The sequence below is a fragment of the Clarias gariepinus genome, chromosome 21, assembly GCF_024256425.1.
Source record: "Clarias gariepinus isolate MV-2021 ecotype Netherlands chromosome 21, CGAR_prim_01v2, whole genome shotgun sequence".
Lineage (NCBI taxonomy): Eukaryota > Metazoa > Chordata > Actinopteri > Siluriformes > Clariidae > Clarias > Clarias gariepinus.
In genome coordinates, this window is record NC_071120.1 from 25,611,715 (window position 1) to 25,632,467 (window position 20,753).

At 40.9% G+C, this 20,753-nt stretch overlaps 1 pseudogene; it reads right to left on the reverse strand.

The window, feature by feature from the left end:
- Positions 1-1,554: 1,554 nt before the first annotated feature.
- Positions 1,555-10,647, reverse strand: LOC128509087 (uncharacterized; annotated as a pseudogene).
- Positions 10,648-20,753: the final 10,106 nt, after the last annotated feature.

The following is a 20,753-nucleotide window of genomic DNA, read 5'->3' on the forward strand; positions in this document are numbered from 1 at the left end:
GAGACGTCCAGGCGGCACACCTGCCGGTTCGGTCTCCGCTGCCTGTGCCTGGCGGACTCTGGTCTCTAGATCCCAGCGGAGAGGTGCGATGATTTTGGAGGAGGGGAGGACAGGCGCGGGTTCCGCCCGGGTGGCTGCCCCCTCATATTGTCGGGAGAGGGCGTCGGCCTTGGTGTTCTTGGACCCCGGGCGATAGGACAGATGGAAGTTGTAATGTTCGAAAAACAGGGCCCACCGCGCCTGCCTCGGGTTAAGCTGCTTGATGTTCTGGATAGTGATCAGATTCTGGTGGTCGGTCCAGATGATGAACGGCTCGCTGGCGCCCTGGAGCCAGTGTCGCCATTCCTCCAATGGCCACTTTATGGACAACAGCTCGCGGTCCCCTACCCCGTATCGCTGTTGAGTGGGATCAAATTTTTTGGAGAAGAAGCCACAAGGGTGTAACTTCTGATCTGGACCTCGCTGGGAGAGAACAGCTCCGGCGCCCACATCCGAAGCGTCCACCTCCACAACGAATTGTTTGTTGATGTCTGGATGGAGAAGGATTGGAGCGGTGGTGAAACGTCGACATAATTCATGGAAGGCGGAGATGGCGGTGGAGTTGAGGTGGAAGTGCTGAGATGATGGACGGGTCAGGGCAGTTAGGGGTGCTGCAACTGTACTGTAGTCCCTGATGAAGCGACGATAGAAATTCGCAAACCCGAGGAACCGTTGAAGCTGCTTGAGGGTCTTGGGTAGGGGCCAATGACACACAGCTTCTAGTTTCTGCGGGTCCATGGCCACACCCTGGGGCGAGATAACAAAGCCCAGGAACGTGGTGGAGCGCTCGTGAAAAGCGCACTTCTCCAACTTACAATACAGTTGATGGACGAGCAATCTCTTAAGGACTGCCCTGACGTGTTGGGTATGTTCTTCAACTGTTCGTGAGTATATGAGGATGTCGTCCAGGTAGACGAATGCCCACCGCCCCAACATGTCTCGAAGGACATCATTTATGAAACTTTGAAAGGCGGCGGGAGCATTGCAGAGTCCGAAGGGGATAACAAGACTTTCATAATGTCCAGTGGGAGTGATGAAGGCCGTCTTCCACTCATCACCCTCTCTGATACGCACCAAGTTGTAGGCGCTCCGAAGGTCCAACTTTGTGAAAATGGTGGCACCAGAGAGGGCGTCCAGGGCAGAGTTGGTAAGAGGCAGAGGATGTCGGTTTTTGATGGTAATGTGATTTAGCCCCCGATAATCGACACATGGGCGAAGTTCACCCCCTTTCTTCTTTACAAAGAAGAACCCCGCGGCGGCGGGCGAGGAGGAGGGCCTGATGGTACCTTGGCGAAGGGCATTCGACACGTACTCCTCCATCGCCCGTGTCTCGGTGGGTGTAAGAGAGTATAAATGGCCGCGGGGGGGGGAGTGGAGCCCGGCTGAAGGTCAATCGCCAGGTCGTAGGGGCGATGAGGTGGAAGATGGGTGGCGCGTCTCTTGCAGAACACTTCAGCCAGGTCTCGATATGCTGGAGGGATGGCGTTGGTGTCGACGTCGGGGGCCTCGGACCCCCTAGAGCACGTCCCAGCCGATGCCGGTAGGCAAAGTTCGCTGCAGGCCGGTCCCCATTGTAGAATCCGGTTCTGAGTCCAGGATATGAGAGGGTCATGTTGTAACAGCCACGGATGTCCAAGGATGATGGGTGGTGATGAAACGGATGTTAGATGAAATTGAACCTGTTCGTGATGTTGCTGGATGATCAGGGTAATGGGTTCTGTCTGGGTGGTGATAGGGCTGGATGATAGGGGCCGGCCATCTACAGAAGTGATGCGAACGGGCTGGGATAACGCCTCAGTCTTTACCCCCAGTTCTTTGGCATAAGAAGAGTCAATGAAGTTACCTGCGGCACCGGAATCGATGAACGCGGTGCTCCTGACTCGTTTGTGGCCAAACTGGAGGCTTACTTGAACCGTGAGACGGGAGATATTGGTCGTGGTGGCGAAGAGTTGGAGGCGACCCGGTGAGCTCTTCCCCTCGCTCGCCGGGTCTGGGCGTTTCCCGGCCGGAGAGGACAGATGGCTCTGTGGTGGGCTCCTGACCCGCAGTAGGCACAGAGTCCCTCCCTGAATCGCCGTTCCCGTTCTGCAGCGGTCAAGGAGGCGCGTCCTAACTGCATGGGTTCCCCGGCTCCGGTGTCAACCACGGCAGGAGGTGGAGAACCGACAGGTCCATGAGTGGTGGAGGTGACTGTGGTTGGGGTTCGTGGAGTGGAAAACGCGAAGGTGGATGTTGGCGGCAGGGTTCTCTGGGCTGGCTTCGGGCGAGATAGGAGGCGTTGGTCAATTCGGAGGGCGAGTTGAATCAAACCCTCCAGGGTGGCAGGAAGCTCCCGCCCGGCTAGCTCGTCTTTTATCCTAGACGCCAACCCCTCGTAATAGGTGGTCCGGAGCGCGGCGTCTCCCCAGGTGGCTTGTACGGCGAGAGTGCGGAAATCAGCCGTGTAGCGGCTCACGGACGAACTTCCCTGCCGCAGGTGGTCCAGCTTGGTGTCGGTCTCCACCTCGCCCGCAGGGTGTTCAAATGTTAACTTCAGCTGACGGGTGAATTCATTGTAGGAATGGGCGGTATCCGAGTCAGCGCGAAGAACTGCCGTGGCCCACTCAGCTGCCTGCCCCGACAGCAACGAGACAAGGAGAGCAATGCGCAATCGATCGGTGGAGTATTTGGTGGCATTAAACTCGAACACCAGATCGAGAGCAGTTAGAAAAACACTGCATCTCCCATCCGTGCCATCCCACTTATCCGGTAGAGCAAGAAAGACATCAGGAGTAGGAGGGGGGAGGGGGGGCGGAGCTGCGGCCGCCGCGACGGGCGAACGGTTAGCCGCGCTAGCAACAGCCTCGCGAAGGGCCGCGTTCTCCCGCCGGAGCTCCGCCACCTCGCGGCGCAAGGCCGCAACGTCTTGGACGCTCCGGCGAAGAGTAGCGAGCTCTCCGTTTAGCTTGTTGATTAGCTCGGCGTGCCGATCAACCACGTCGCAAAGGTGCGCATAATCCGCTGGGTTTACCGCGGAGGACTCAGTCATTCTGTCACGAACTAACCGGAATGATCAGAAGACTTAGCACTTAGCGGTTAGCCCTTTGTAGCGTGGATGGTAAACCCAAACGCGGAAGCACGCGAGTAGGCAGGATAGCCACGCGATTTAGTCTGAGGACTCTCACGAAAGGGGAGCAAGGGAAAAACACAAATTTAACCCGCGTCCTATAAACACACACTCGAATCAGAAAGTAGACCCAAGAAAAGTGAGTACTCACAAAATGGCAGACAGGCGATCTGAACCAGCATCGGGCGAACTCAATGACTGAGTGATGTGAAGCGCCATCTTGTCTTCTTTTATGCTTCCTGTTTTAGCGACCGTTCTACTTCCGGGTCCTAGTGCCGGTCGCAAAACGGGTGTGTGTGACAGCTTTGGACCCTGGACCACTTGCCATAATTGATAGAATCATGAATTCTCAGCTCTACCAGAAAATCTTGCAGGAGAATGTCCGGCTATCAAGTGTACTTGGGTTATACAGCTGAACAATGATCTGAAACACAGCAACAAGTCCACCTCTGAATTGCTCAAAAACACCTGACTCACCATCTAATTCTGTTTCTTTTCCTGTATGGAGCGCAGTCTGTCCTCCTGGGGTTGTGTGGATGGATGGATGGATGGATGGATGGAACACTCACACATGCATTACCAGTCAAAAGTTTGGATATCTTCTAATTCCATAGTGTTTCCTGATTTTGTATTTCTTTTTACTGAAGGCAACCAAAATATACAATAATTCCCTTTGAACAGTTGATATTGAGATGTATCTGCTACTTCTGCTCTGTAATTCCTTCATAACAGCTCTAATCTGAGGTGCTGGTTGTTAATTGGTGATTTCTGAGACTAGTGACTCTAAATGAACTTCTCCTCTGCAGCAGAGCTCAGTTTTGGTCTTGCTTTCTTGGGAAGGTCTTCATGAGAGCCAGTTTCATCATCATGGGGCTTGATGGGTTTTGCAAACGCACTAGACACAATACTGTTCTTGTAAGAACTGTTCCAGAACAACTGACCTTTATGTTTGCCTGTTTTTTTTTGTTTTTTTTACAAAAAACAAAACAAAACAAAAAAACAGTGGTGTGTTCGTGGTATTCATGCTAATTAAAAAAAAGAAAGAAAGAAGTACTTCCATATAAGTAAACTTTTTTTTTTATTTAAGAAGACCTCCATTATTGGTATTTATTTATTCATCTCTTTGAACTAAGATAAGAAAAACAGATTTTTGGCATGTTGATGAAAGTTATTAAGCAATTAATACATGTGAGTTTTTTTTATTTTTATTTCTTTTACATAAATGTCCTAATGGCAACACAACCACATTTCCAAAATTCCAAAAACCTTTTATTTCTGGTCACACAAGCTAATGGAATATAAGAATTCTGTACTGTTAGTGAAACCTGAGCTTAAAAAGTCTTCAAAATATCAGAAAGCATTCATTCTTAAAAAAAAATCATACACTTTTCTCTTAAAAATTCTACTAAGAGCCCCGCCCACCAGAATCCAAGCCAACTTGTTTTTAATTCACACTCAACACTTTCCTCTTTTTGGCTGTGCATGTGTCATGATGATGCCACTCCACATCCGCCGTGCTCTCGTTCTCCAGAGTGCCCAGCTTGATCATGTACACTGTGGACGAGACATAAAGGACAAAACCACCGGCGTTAATGCTCTTTGTGTCTCTATTTACAACAGGATTCTGAATCTTCATCTTTACCTTCCTAATTTTAAATATAAAAATTTCAACACGGGCATTAAAATAACACTCTTTAAATGTAATGTGCACAAATGGGGACATTTTAAATACTTTTTAGGACATGCAGCCATGTGACCTAAATCTATGTCTACTTTAATCTATGGCTAATTACTGAGTCACTTACGTTTCATGTGGAACCGAGGTCCGACTTCAGTCAACTCGACATCCTCGTGGTCGGTTTTCTTGTAAACGTGGTGCCTGAAACGTGCAGAACAACAGAAACGCGTTTCTCGTTAAAAGGGTCGTGTTTTGGAAGAAAAAATCTGAATTTTTCAGGCACTGATCAAAATGAGTTTTTAGCAATTACTAGAAATATAGCTACATAACTGCAAGCAGCGATTGGGGAGGGAACTTTTTGTCTCTACTTCTTGGTGAGAGAGGAAGAGCAGAAATTGGAGGTGAAATGGAAAGATATGGCTGTGGTCTTACCTCACTTTCGGTAACCCCAAGTCTCTCTAGGAACATCAAGTCACAGAAATCCAAATATCCTGATTTCTGGACAAAATTTTGTACTTATGCAAAGCAAATAAATAGGCTTTCTTACAATTTGAAAACATCTACTATTTCAGTAAAACTCCTATAACTTCCAGGAAAACAAAATTATGACTTTGAGGTCGAGTTATAGAATGTGAATTAGGCAAATTTAGGTTAATGTCCCTTAGAAATCTTTTACTCAAACAAAGTACAGCACAGCCCTGCTGAAATTCACCCCGAGTTCTTGTCTGACGACTCATTCGCATGTTTATTGACAAACTGTCCCATATAGCAAAAGGCAGAGAAACTGGTTTTGTTCAGATTGGTCTTACATTGCTGCAGCCCACATATTATAGGGGGGAAAAAAAGCAAATTCCAACATGAACATCATGGTGTACATTAACTCGAATTACCATGACCTTAAAAAAAAAAAAAAATGGATCTCTCTTTCTCTCTCTCTCTCTCTCTCTCTTTTTACAGTTAGTTGTTATTTTAAGACACAGAGGTCAGCCTTTCTGTAATAGGCACCATCAAGTGCATTTGCAAAATCCATCAAGAACCATAATGAAACTGGCTCTCATGAAGGCCGTCCCAGGAGGGCGAGACCAAAACCTACCTCTGCCGCAGACCAGAAGTTCATTTAGAGTTATCAACCTGAAAAATGACCAATTAACAGCACCTCAGATTAGAGGCGTTATGAAGTCTATATATATATATATATATATATATATATATATATATATATATATATATATATCGGGTTTTGGACATGCATATATAAATGCATGTCCAAAACCCAAAGAAGGGGGAGAAAGTAACAAACTGAGAAATCTGGCGATCGGCGGCACTACATGGGATCTGAATGCTGAATGTGATCTGTACCGACTAACTCTAAACCACATTAACACGACATGAAGTGTTCAGATTAAAATTTTTGTCACATACAAATTACCTGAAGGCGATGAAATCATCTTGATTGGCAAAGGTAATAACACGTTTGCTGTCCTCTTTGGGAACGGGAAACAGGTACTTAAGGATGTTGGAAACCTTTTTGAGGGAGGAGAATCACCATGAGCTTTAAAACATACATACACCATTTCAGCTTTCTATAAACTTCCCAGCATGCAATAGAAAGCTTTATGCTTCTTTGAGTTGTATTTGTTTTGTTGTACTAATTTCCTCTGACCTCTGAGGAACACTGATAGACAAACTGTTATTTATAAAAGTTTTTGGTTTTGTTGATGAAGATACACGAGGTTCTGGTACAGTACGCGACTCACCCGTCTCCCGAGTCGGGAGGTGAAGTTGTTAAAGATGAGGTGAGGGAAGGCCTCGGGCATGGTGCCGATATCCGGGATGTCGTGCCTCATCACTACGTTGTACAGAGTGAAATACGCCGTCGGACCGGAAGGCCAGTGGGACACGATCAATCCATCTAAACACACACACGGCACACAGATGCTCAGGGAACATGCAAGAGAACATGATTAAAGGGGGTTTAACGGGTTCGTGACTCTTTTATACGTACCAGGCTGTCCTCTGGTTTCATGCACTATCACCAGATCGGTCACGTTTTTAGCCTTGCACGCATGTACGAGTGTGTCGACTTTATGGTTTCCTCTGTTCATGCGCTGGGCCCCGGGGAATATCAGCTTCACTTCCTGTGGTTCACAAAGACTTAAACATTAGGTGTAAGTGTGTGTGGTGAATTTAATGTATAATGTGTGAGTCTTTGAACCTCAAGCACATCAACAAATCCAAAAAAATAATCCTAATAGTAAGAACCTTGGCGAACATCTTGAGTCTGGGGCTCGGGTCTCTGGATGTCGTCACCATGACTTTCGGGTCTTCCACTCCGGCCCACTTGTACTCGTCGTCCACATGCGTGCTGACGCCTAGAAAGAATGTACACACACATGCACACACAAGGATGGAATCTATTCATTTAGGATGGCAATGGAAATAAAATATTTTACTTGCATCACATCAGACTTTTATCTAAACTGACACATCCACTGTGAAGAGAACTAAACAGGGGACTAAACAGACTAATCAGAAAAAAAAGGCTTTAGTTTTTAAGGGAGCATAAAGATTGTCCTTTGGAGCAATGGAAAAAGGTCATGTGGTCTGATGAGTCCAGATTTTTCTTATTACAGGATGATGGGGGCATCATGGTGAGAAGGGGGAGTCACTTCATCCACGTTGCTACCGTACAAGCCTTTAGAGGCAGTGTTATGATCTGCGGTTGCTTTTGTAAGTTAGGTCTAGGCTCAGCAATGTTGTGTGGCATTAAAATGAAGTCAGCTTAAGACCTGAATGTACTGAATGACCAGGTTTTTCCATCAATTAAGTTTCTCTTCCTTGACGGTACGGCCATATTGCAAGATGACAATGCCAGGATTCATCAGGCTCAAACTGTGAAAGAGTGGTTCAGGGAGCATGAGGCATCATTTCCACTCATGAATTGGCCACCAGAGAGTCCAGACGTTAACCCTATTAAGAATCTTTGGCATGTGCTGGAGGAGGCTTTACGCTGCTGCCCGAATCTCTCATCATCAATACAAGATCAATGTGAGAAATAAATGCTGACATTGCTTCTCATAAGCTTCTCGAAATGAATGCCTCAGTGAATGTGTGTCGTAATCACACAAGAAACCAAAACAATCCCAGGTTCGTATTCAGTACAGTGGCTAGACTAACAAAACCTAAGAGAGTACTCTATCACAGTTTAGTAAAGAAGATAGTATCAGAAAAAAAAAATGGTCGTTCAACCTCTAATGGCATCCCGTGTTAAAATCCAGCCTAAAGCTTTACATTTAGAACTTCAATGCTTTACAGGTTTAGGACAGGAAGAGCTGGACAAACTTATCACCACGGCTAAATCAACAACATGCTTGTTAGATCCAGTCCCAACCAAATTTCTAAAAGAAGTAAGATACATACATCCCTACATCCCTACCACACTTGGACTTCCACTTGAATAAAAGAGAACGCCTGGCCAGGAGTGTCGCAAAAGATAGTATTGAGACACACCCCTAGCGTTGGCCTGAAAGGTCGAGTGGTAGTGCTGCCCTCCCCAACGCCACATAAGGCGAGAATTATCAGAACTGCGAATGTGAGTTTCTTGTAAAAATGTGATTGCAGTGTTAAGTTGTTTAAGGTGTGAGAGCACCTTTCTTTTCTTGACCGGATGGTTTAAACCCTTAACATTCCAGCTCACAAAGTTTAAACAACTATTCATCCTCTCTGAGAGGAGATGCAGGTAGATAAACATAAATAATACTGAAATGCCTAGTGTCAGCCTTAAAACAAAAGTGTAAAACACAGAGCAACCTATTAAAGATACACGCGCTTCTTCTACTGAGCGTAACCACTTCTTCTGTCCGGTAGTGAGAGTTATCCGGAGCTGTGCTGGATACAGGAGAGAAGGCCGGAGTCCACGGTTGTATAACTCAGTCATAACGTCTCTATACTCTGCTAGCTGGCTTAAAACTTCAGGAGCGAAGTCTTTCACGATACGAACCTGCTGACCGCGGTATTCCAGCTTCCCTTTCCGCCATGCCTCCCGAATCAAAAGGTCTTTAACCTGGTACCGGTGTACACGGAGAATGACCGGCCGAGGACTCTGTCCTAAAGCGGATTTGGATGCAGGTATATGGCAGGGTCTATCAATCTCAGGCGGCGGTGGCAGCGTTTCACTCCCAACCACCTCGCACAGAAATTTCGAGAAGAACTTGCTAGGGAGTCCACCTATTTTCTGGAAGACCTAGGACACGCAGTTTTTGTCTCCTGCTCCGGCCTTCTTGGTCGTTGTTAACTTAGAGTCGTTATCCCGAAGTCCGGAGCAGATGTTCTCCAACTCACTCACACACTGGCTCAGGTCATCCGTAGTGAGTTCTGACGAAGGTAAGCGCTGTCCATGGTCCTCTTCCTGGGCTTGAATTTGGTCTAGTTTACTTTCCAGTAAAAAGAAAATTTTTATTCAGCCGCTAAAGCTTCACGGTGTTTGTCTAACAGCGCAGAAATAGCCTCGACTGTTAGAGCGGTCGCAGTGTCATCTTTTTTCCCGGTTTTAACACTACTGGTAGCCATTATAAATTTCATTTCATTATAAATGAAAAATAGATTACCGTGGGGTAGACTACAAAGTTATTGTATCCTAAAGATTTAATTTAACATTTAGAGATGGATATTACTTAATGACCCAAAAACCAGTACAGTACAGTACATCACAGCTCTCACAATTCAGCTTGCGTTTAGAAGGATGTACTGTTACTACCAGCTCGACAGTAAAAGACCTGGGCAGAATATTAGACAGTAACTTAACCTTTAAAAATCATATTTACAATATTACAAAAAAAAAACTTTTTTTCACCTTAGAAATATTGCCAAGCTTAGGAACATTCTGATGCAGAAAAGCTGGTTCATGCATTCATGACCTCCAGACTTGATTATTGTAATGCATTACAAGGTGGTTGTCCTGCAACCTCAATAAACAAGCTACAGTTAGTCCAAAGTGCAGCCGCCAGGGTTCTCACTAGATCACGAAAATAAATAAGATCATATAACCCCAATATTATCATCCCTGCACTGATCCTGAGGCATCCATAGAAGGACCACCTCCAGTTGCATTCTGCTTCATGATGGTTTGGAGCTACACATGCTTCTCCTAAGCCCTCAGTGATCCAGACCCCCCTCTGTCCTCTGTACCTGCTGACTCATCCCTGTGCTGAACTGGACTTTATGATAACTTGGACAAATTTTGTTGTACTGAACTTCCAGCAGCATAGCACATGAGGTTGTTATATAGTTTTTGTTATCTGTTATCAAACAAATGAGGATGGGTTCCCTGTTGAGTCTGGTTCCTCTCAAGGTTTCTTAGGAAGTTTTTTTTCCTGCCACTGTTGCCTTCGACTTGCTCTTCAGGGACAATCACACAATCTCATTACTATCTAAACATGTTTTTTTTTTCACACTCATACACACTTCCATACATTTTCTTTTTCATTTTGTGAAGCTGCTTTGAGACAATGACTATTGTTAATGGTCATCATTAACTAAATCATTAACTAAATATAAGCACATGGTATCATGTACCAAACAAATGTCTTTAAGTATCACAATACTTTATAATACTAGGTAAAAGACACAAGTTACACTTCCTAAACTTAAATTCTTTTATGCTTTAAATTTTATGACAAATAAGCGCACGTATGAAAACCTGACTGACTTTCTAATGCAGGTTTAAGTTTCCGTTTCTTCTTCTTCTCTATAAATCGTCGTCTGTCCTCCTGGGCTTTCCTGTACAGGTACTCCTTCCTGAGCCGAGCCTCTCGCCGTAACTGGAACAGAACATGAAATACAGGAGCGACGTTGAATAATTAACACCGCGGCACAACAGTTTATCTTTTTAGAACATAACATTCCATTCCATTTCATCTCCACACTAAAGTTTTCTATATTTGTACAGAAAAAAAATTCCCCCGTATTTGTTAGCTAGGTTTTTCTTTATTTTATATTTTGTACTTGTACTGCTAGGTTTTCTTATTTTGTATTTTGTTTTATCTTCTATAGATATTTTTCCTTAGCTAAGTTTTTTTCTATTTTTTTATTTTTATGTGACATAAAATTCCAATTTGAAGATTTAAACAGAGCTCTACACTGCAGGAGGTAGTGTCCTACATATAATCAGCCATAAGTTCCACCTATCGTACCACTCCGATCGTGCATTCTCACACACATATGATTCCTTACAGTTCACTTTTACATGAGCTCTGTGACTTTGGCTTTAAATGCAAATGATTTACTGTAACTTGCGCTTCTTCACGGAAGCATATGTGGACTTACTACCTGGCGGCTGTTGTTGTTGTGTTTACGGAATAAGTCTCGCTGAATAGGGAAAAGAAAAACAAACAAACAAACCAGAGGCACAAAGACTGGAATTTCAAACACGGGGCTTCAATCTCTAATGTCTGATCAAGGATCATGCTAGAGTTTTGGTATGTGTGTGTATTTTGCTATGGAACATGTAACAATAAAGGTAGTAAACACCTATTAAACACCTATCGCTACATCTCCGTTTTTGGTCACAGAGTCGACTTTAGCGAGAAAATCACAAAGTAAAATCAAATCTGTTCTGTCATGTTTTCCCGGGGGGAGCTGAGCTCCAATTTGCAGGCAGCTCTATTCAAATTACTTTTCAGCACCAGGACACGCCCATATTCTGTAGAGATTTTAACCGGTTGAACACAACACTAGTTCAGGTTTGGTCATTTTATCTTTTTTCTCGTTTTCCCAAAACATACAGACTTTAAATGAAAATATTTCCAAAACTATTTTCCTACAGTAGGTATACAGTCATACTGGTGTTCATAACACTAAGAGATATCAGTATATACAGTACATACAGATACTGTTTTGGTTTCAGAAGCATTTAGATCACTATGTAAATTAGCTAAGGAATAATAGTTTGTGACGAATCGTTAGCATCTAGTTTAGTAATATATATATTCATAAATATTTTAAATTACATGTTATCTTGCCAAATTCTCTACCCACCTGTAACAATTGAAAAAAAACATACTTATTACCATAAACACTTGTTTATTGAATATTGTGAAAGGTAAAATTTAAAATGAAAGGAAAATGAATATACCTTACCATGTTAATAATAAAAAAAATATATATATATGTATTCTGACGATCTCGACTGAGGATACGTTTGGCTCCGAAGCTCCGAAGTTTGTGTCTAGCAAAAGGGTGGTTCCAATAATAGCTTAGCACTTAGCACTGGGTAGCACTTGACTAATAACACATGGGGCATGGCTTTTGACAGAAACACGTGTCCCGATTCGTTCGGTGTTTCAACTGGCTTACTAAAAGGTGCAATCACATGGATGTTTCACGGTTATAAACTCTCTACTTACTATGAGAATAAATAGATATTTTTACTCATACATCAAGATTCAGGAAAACTTTGCATTTTAACTTTGCATTTACTGCACACAGCAAACTTTCGGTTTGCATTTATGACCTCAGTCTCATCATATCATTTTTTTTCTTTTTTCTTTCACTCTTCAATTAATGTACTTTTACTGTGTTCTTATCATTGATTGATTTATGTATTGAGTCCTTAACCGGATGTTTTTTTAAACATGATTTTATTCAAGAAGGCAAAATATTATTGATATTTCTGAAAAGCTGAGTTAAATTTCACCTACCACATACAGGCCTGATAACTGCCAGACATGTTGAATCAAGAAATCACTTGTCTGATGAGAAGCACGCTAAAATATCTTTTAAAAAACTATCTAAAGAAATTGAACAACAGATTAGAAACAAAGTAGTTGACACGTATCAGTCTGAAAAGGGTTACAAAGCCATTTCCAAGGCTTTGGGACTCCAGCGAACCACGGTGAGAACATCATACCAACATACCATGGTGGTAGTGTGATGGTCTGGGGCTTTGCAGCTTTGGGACCTGGACGACCTGCCCATGAAAATCCTGAAGGAAAATGACCAGCCGTCAAGTTCAAACTTCATGCAGCAGGACAATGATACGAAACACACCGGCAACTCCACCTCTGAATGGCTCAAAAACACCTGACTCAACATCTAATGTAGATTTGAGTTTCTGTTTCTTTTCCTGTATAGAGTGCAGTCTGTCCTCCTGGGCTTGTGTGTATGTGTACAGTATGTGTCTATATATACAGTATACAGTACACTAAAACATGCATTACCAGTCAAAGGTTTGGACGCCATCTAATTCCATAGTGTTTCCTCATTTTGTATTTCTTTTTATAGAGGGCGATCTAAAATACACAATCTCCTTTGAACTGTTGATATTGAGATGTATCTGCTACTTATGCTCTGTAAAGCTTCATAACGGCTCTAATCTGAAATAATAATGAGGCTGGAAACTCTAAATTAACGTCAGCAGAGGTAAGTTTTGGTCTTGAGAGATAGTTTCATCACAGTGCTTAATGAGTTTTGCAAATGCACTTGACAATACTTTTTTTAAAACAGTATATATAATTTTAGTTTTATTTATTTTTTTATCAATGTAATATTGGAAATTTTCCATTCAGAAGGAGCTCTCTTTATTTCTTTTCAAACAAGCTAATGGAATAGAAAAAAATAATTACATCTTTATATACTGTTAGTGCAACTGTTAGTGTACTGTTTGTGTCTCTATTCAATTCAATTCAATTCAATTTGTATAAAGCTTTTAACAGTTGTCATTGTCGCAAAGCAGCTTTACACAATCAAAAGCATTATTGAAGTTTGTATGGAATGTGAATGTGTATGAATCAAAATGGTCAGTTTGTCCCTGGTGAGCAAGCCGAGGGCAACAGTGGGAAGGAAAAACTCCCTGAGATGGTAATAGGAAGAAACCTTTAGAGGAACCAGACTCAACAGGGAACCCATCCTCATCTGGGTGAAACAGAGAGCTAGAATTGATCTGCATTTTCTACTGTGTGTTAGGTGGCAGCCAGTTCAGCTATAACAGCTGATGTTAATTGATGTTAATATGGAGTCCAGGTAGTTACTTGAGGCTCAGGTAGATCCGTAGAAAATTCAAATCCTGAACTATCAAGCAACTGCAGCCAAGTCAAGTCCTTAGAGAAACAGCTGTCAACATCAGTCAAGGCCAGAACCGTCTTCATGGTGGAGTAAAACCATCCCCAGACACACGGGGCATCTATGTGATGAGATCTCCAACCTACTGTATGTACAACAGCATTCTGAATCGTTACCTTCATAATTTTTATAAAAATGTGTAAAACACAGGCAATAAAATAACACTTTTCAAACATAATGTGCATAAATGGGCACACTTTAAATATCTTTCAGGAAATGCAGTCATGTGACTTACGTTTCATTTCAAACTAAGGTCCAACTTCTCGCGTTTCTTACAAACGTGGTGCCTACAGTACAATGTGCAAAACAACAGAAATGTGTTTCTCATTGAAAGGCATGTTTGGGAGAAGAAATCAGTATTTTTCATTTTTTATTGATCAAAATGAGTTTTCAACAATTGCAAAAAATATACAGTAGCTTCAAACTGCAAGCAGCGATTAACGGGGCCACAACAAGCACTTTTTGGCCCAACCCCTTGGTGAGAGAGGAACACCAGAAACCATCAGCACTTGTTCGAGGATGAGGTACTAAATTTGGAGGTGAAATGGAAAGCTATTGCTGTGGTCTTACTTCACTACCTGGTTTCAGAAATCCAATGCCTCTCTATTAATACTAAGTCATAACTAAGTCATGTTTTTTTAACAAAATTTTGTACTTAAGAAAAATAAATAAATAGGCTTTCTTACAACTTTAAATCTATTATTTCAGTAAAACTCCTGTACTTTAAGGTTGAGTTATACAATATAAATTAAGATCCAATCAGAGGTTAATTTAATCTTGATGTGCCTCTTGGCCTTTCAGTCATACAAACATGGTCATGGTGATGTTCACCCAGACTTCTTGTCTGACGACTTATTTGCGTGTTTGTAGACAAACTGTCCCGTATAGCAAAAGCCAGAGAAACTGGTTTTATTTAGATTGGTCTTTTTGCGCTAATTCCACATAGGTGAGATAAGAGTATAACTCTAAATCACATTAACACGACATAACCTCACTAACTTACCTGAAGGGGATGAAACCATCTTAATTGCCAAAGGTAATAACACGCTTGCTGTCCTCTTTGGGAACGGGAAACAGGTAGGATATCGGACCTGTATGAGGGGGAACGATCACCATGAGCTTCAAAATGTACATACAGCATGAAGACCCCTCCAGCTTTCCATGAACTTCCCAGCATGCAATGGAGAGCTTTGTGCTTCTTAAGTTGCATTTGTTTTGTTGTACAAATTTCAATACGTCTGGGGAACACTGATGATGTTTGGGTTTGTTGATTAGATGATACACCATGTCCTGGTGTAGTACGTGTCTTACTAGTCTGACAAGTAGAGCGGTGAAGTTGTTAAAGAAGTGAGGAAAGGCCACAGACATGATGCCGATGTCTGGGATGTCCTGCCCCATAACTACATTGTACAGAGTGAAATACACCGTTGGACCGTAAAGCAAGTGGGACACGATCAATCTGTCTAAACACACAAACAGCACACAGACACATCAGTCAGGAGAATGTGATTCACAGGTTTTTACGGGTCTTTTATGCATACCAGGCTGCACTATCACCAGATCAGTCATAGCCTTGCACGCATGCACGAACGTGTCAACTTCATGGTTTCCTCCGTTCAGTCGAGCTGACACCTAGGATGAATGTACACACGGTGGGAAGGATTATATTAAATTTGGATGGGGATGGGAAAAACTTATTTTACAGTACACACACCTTGTGTCTCTCAAACATCAGCATCAGACTTTTGCCGAGACTGACGCGTACACTGCATTAAAACATTTTTTTATTGTTTTTAAATCTAAATAAATACCTTTTTAAAATGTTGTCCCAGATGTTCTAATGACCAATAATTACTTGGTTATTAGAACCATGTCGGTTGCAGCATAGGTGAAAGTAGGTCTGTACAATTGGGTTCACAGTACTGAAAGGAGGGTAGCTGCCTGCCAAAACCCACATTCACAAGCACTATCAGCAGGTACACAATTAAAAACACTGTCATCTTAAACACTCTGTCTACTTAATAATTGCTTTTAAGTCGTTCCAAATCACCTCTGAACTGTCGTTCATTTAAACACAAAGCGAGCTACAAAGCTACCATAACTAGCTTCTAACAGAAGGCTGAATCCACATTTCCAAATCCCATTCTCAATCCTAATAACTAATCAACCAATAAACACACCACTACTTGGTGTGTGGAACAAGGGATTATACTCCCTACATAGCACACTAGCTTTCCATTTAAAGCTATTTGAGATTTAACCCTGGAACTATGAAGTTAACGGAGCTGATGTTCTAAAGCGGAATGAGTGGAAATATAAAGTAAATCTCATAACAATACTCAGGTAGATTGTGGTATATAAATGATGCTCAAGTGGCACTAGGGTGCCCAGAGATTGCCTTTTAAACCGTTGGTACAAGGCAAGATGGATCCAGGATTTCATGTTGTTTACACCAAATTCTGACCCTACCATCCGAATGTTGCAACAGAAATCTCATCAGACCAGGCAATATTTTTCCAATCTTCTAGTGTGTAATTTTGGTGAGCCCATGAGAATTGCAGCCTCAGGTTTCTGTTATTTGCTGAAAGGAGCGGAACCCGGTGTGGTCTTCTGCTTCAAGGTTTGACATGTTGTGCATTCAGAGATGCTCTTCAGCCCACCCTGGTTGTAAAGAAGTGTTATTTAAGTTACTATTGCATTTCTATCAGTTTGAACCAGTCTGACCATTCTCCTCTGACCTCTGGCATAAACAATGCATTTTCACCCAGAGAACTAAACAGAACGTACCCCTAAAAACTAAAAAAAAAAAAAAAAAACAGACATCCACTAATGTCTAGTTTTGGTGAACAGATGTTTAAGTGTATACTTGAAATGCACCAAGAATGGTTTTATTAATGTTTTATGCTGAAACCCAGGAGCTTCAGTAACTTTATATATATATATATATATATACAGGGGTTGGACGATGAAACTAAAACGCCTGGTTTTAGACCACAATTCATTAGTATGATGTAGGGATTCTTTTGCAGCCAATACAGCATCAATTTGTCTTGGGAATCACAGGTACAAGTCCTGCACAGTGGCGAGAAGGATTTTGAGCCATTCTTCTTGCAGAATACTGGCCAGGTTACTAGGTGATGCTGGTGGAGAAAAATGTTTCCTGACTCGCTTCTCCAAAACACCCCAAAGTGGCTCAATAATATTTATTTTTCACATCTGGTGACTGTGCAGGCCATGGTGAGATGTTCAATATATTTTATACATTTTTTCATATTTTTCTTGTTTTTTTTTAAAATATTTTTTGGATACAATCCAGCTTAGCACCCGGACATCCCTTTCAGACAGCTTCCTTTTACTTCCACAGTTACTCCTGTTGGATGTGGTTTATTCTTCTGGGTGGTACGCTGATATTACCCTGGATACCATGGATATGTTTTGATACATCACAATGACTTGCTGTCATGACTTGGTCACAGATGCGCCAGCGAGACCTGAACTAACAATTCATTCTCTTTTGAACTCTGATATGTCACCCATAATGTTGTGTACATTGATCTCAAACTATATTCATACATAGACAGGCTACTTGTAGTCTACATAGGGTAAAGCAGAACAGAGCTGTACACTACTGTACCTAATGCATTGCATGTTGTCAGTCACAAAGTGTATTTTTGATTGAGTATAAAGTAATGGGACCCCTTTTTTTGTTTTTTATTTAAGTTGTGTTATAACATTAATGAGTGTGTTTATTTAAAAAAAAAAAGAGAGAGGTTTTGTCTGTACATCAGTCAGAACACACTCTATCAATGATATCTTTACGTTTCATACATTAGAGGACCCGAAACCAGTCTCAGAAACTTTTCTGTCTGTATACCCGTCTGTCTGTTATTTTATCTACAAAAGCGACCGTAATTTTTTTTGTACCACTGTTCAAATGATTTGTTTGAGATTCTCTTTAAATCTTGAATATCCAATGGGAAACTTTGCATGAGCAACATCTTGCACAACAATAATGACGTATTTAACTTTGAGTTTTGCCTAGTCAGAATGAATTATAGATAGGCTACACATATGGTTTTCCTAGTCATGATGAAAAGTATATCAGATATATTCAGATATCCACAATGGCATTCCTTCTGTCCACAATTGCCCTGGGACGAATGACATCACTTTTTCCATTCTTGTCTATGGAGTTTCTCATTACAAATATCTTCAGTTGAATTTCATAATATAATTCCAGTTAGGGTTATCTACAATGTCATTCCGACTAGCCACTTTTCCCACTCAAAATATCTTCAACTTCCCTAAATTAAGGATACCGATAATGCCTTTTCAGATATCTTAAATTCGATTTTAACTAGTCAAAACTGCATTATAGACATACTGTATTATAAATAATCATAATTTATAATCAGATATCTGTTATCAAATTATCAATATCTTCAAATTAATTTTGATTAGAGATATCTCAAATTAGAAATATACAGTATTTAACTTTCATTCTGCCTAGTTAAAATGTAATTACTGATATACTAAACAGTTTTGACTAGCTGAAATAATGTTGCAGATTTCTGTAATGTCAGAAGTTAAAAAAGTAGTGGGAGGGCTTTGCTATGGATATTCACCCCACAGGAGAACGTCTCTATAGACTCGTGAGCATGTCGGAGCAGCAGGAACGGTCAGCAAGAAATGAGACTTCAACAAGACGAATACTTCGCCACCAAATTCAATGATTACAGGCATCTTCTAATTATCTTATCTACAACAGCGACCGCCATACAATACTTCTGCTAATACAACATGCTCAATAATAGTGATGAGGAAAAATGATGATTGCGATATCTTTAACTTTAGTGTGTTACTCATTGATTTAGGTATGGAATCCTTAACACTGACTATTACCTTTATATATTTTGTTAAAAAATTCCAAACAGTGGCATATTCAAAACAGATTATTACATACAGTTAAACCTTGGATTACGAGCATAATTTGTTCTGAAAACATGCTTGTAATCCAAAGCAAATTTAAAATAAATTTTTTTTTGTCACATACACAATCATACACAGTACGATATGCAGTGAAATGCTTAGACAACTGCTCGTGACCTAAAAATAGAAGACTATGAATAGTAATAGGAAATAAATATGATAATTAAAATCAAGGGTAAATAAAACTAGGAAAGAATAAAATAAAATATAAAAATTAAAGTTAAAAAAATTAATAACTGTACAACAAAAATACACAATATAGAAAATATTTGATATCATATATTTGAAAATTATTTTATTATATATCAAAGCGAATTTCCCATAAATATAAATAATGGAAACTCTGATGATTTCTTCCACAGCCCAATAATATCCATATAAAAATTATTAATACAAACAAAATAGTAAAAAAAATAAAAATAAAAAAAAAGTAAAAATAAAATAAATTAGCCTGCACCTTACCTTCTGAAAAATTTTTTATTAGCATTAGGAAGACGAGAATGAGGGGAGGTTTATTGGGTAGGATGTGTGAAACGGATGTAACGGGTTAGTGTGTGTGAAAGTTGGCCTACCCATTAACCCCATTAGCAAATGATAAGAACATTTGATAAGAACATCGCACCATAAATATAGACAAAAACAGAAACTGTGTAAAGATAATTGCCCAGAGCTGCTACAAACATTTTAAGTTTTGGCATATCTTCAGCTGCAGAAGGGTTTCGTAATGCAATATCCCGAACACTGAAAGGTCTCTCTGACATATAAATTCTTAGTGATGACATAATAGTCTGTTACTTCATAGCCTTAACATAATTCCTGAGCACTGTTCAACAAGCCTAAAGATAGCAGTCTAACACTCAATCGTGAAAAATGTGAGTTCAACTGGTCCAGGCTTAAATTCTTTGGCTTCATCTTTTCAGCACAGGGTGTCTCAGATGATCCCATAAAGGTTGCTGCAGTTCTGCAAGCAACAGGACTTCTCTTCTATTTAATAACCACTATGTTGACTTGCAAGACAAGTAAGACACTGATGATGGTCCTCCATTTAACAGTGATCAATTCTTTCATTTTGCAGTGTATATAAAATTTCATCACTTTCAAATCACCCTTGTTTAGCCTCATATCAATGAGCCAACTGAAAGGGTAAGCACTTACAAGGAGCCCATGGAAGCAATATCTGAACATATTTCTGCGCAAATACAGTTCTAATCCACACAGAACATAAGATCACAAAGCTAAAGCCAAGATGAAATCTCACGAAGTCCCCCAGTGTCATGCCCTGCCACTAGTTCAAGGGCTCTACAATAACAGCAGCCAGAGATGGAAATTGTATGACTTGAAACTCTTCATTCTTCATGAACATTACTCCTGACATGCAAGACATTCATCCAGATTAATGGGTTCGCTTATCTTTAGGATTATACTTGATAATTGTTGATTTGCTACATACATGGACAGAAAATGCTCTTAACAGTAATAACCTTTAAAGTGCTGTCTTTTGTTTTTCCAGTTTCATCTTGTTTTAAATGCTTGTAGTGAGCATTTCATTATGTTGAGTTTACAACAAGAGACATTCAAATGTAATAATGTACCATAATGGCATAATGTGCCATATTTTAAGCATTTAATTTGGTACGTGTGTGTGCGTACATGTGTGTGTGCGTACGTGTGTGTATATATAGTTTCAGGTGAGCTTCAAGTTTTATGGTCATGCACAGGAAAAAATAAAAATGAAATAGAATAAAATATACTTCCGGGTTGGAAGTGTGTATGCATAGTATTAGTATATAGTATACTATCTATATAGCATGTATCACTGGTGCA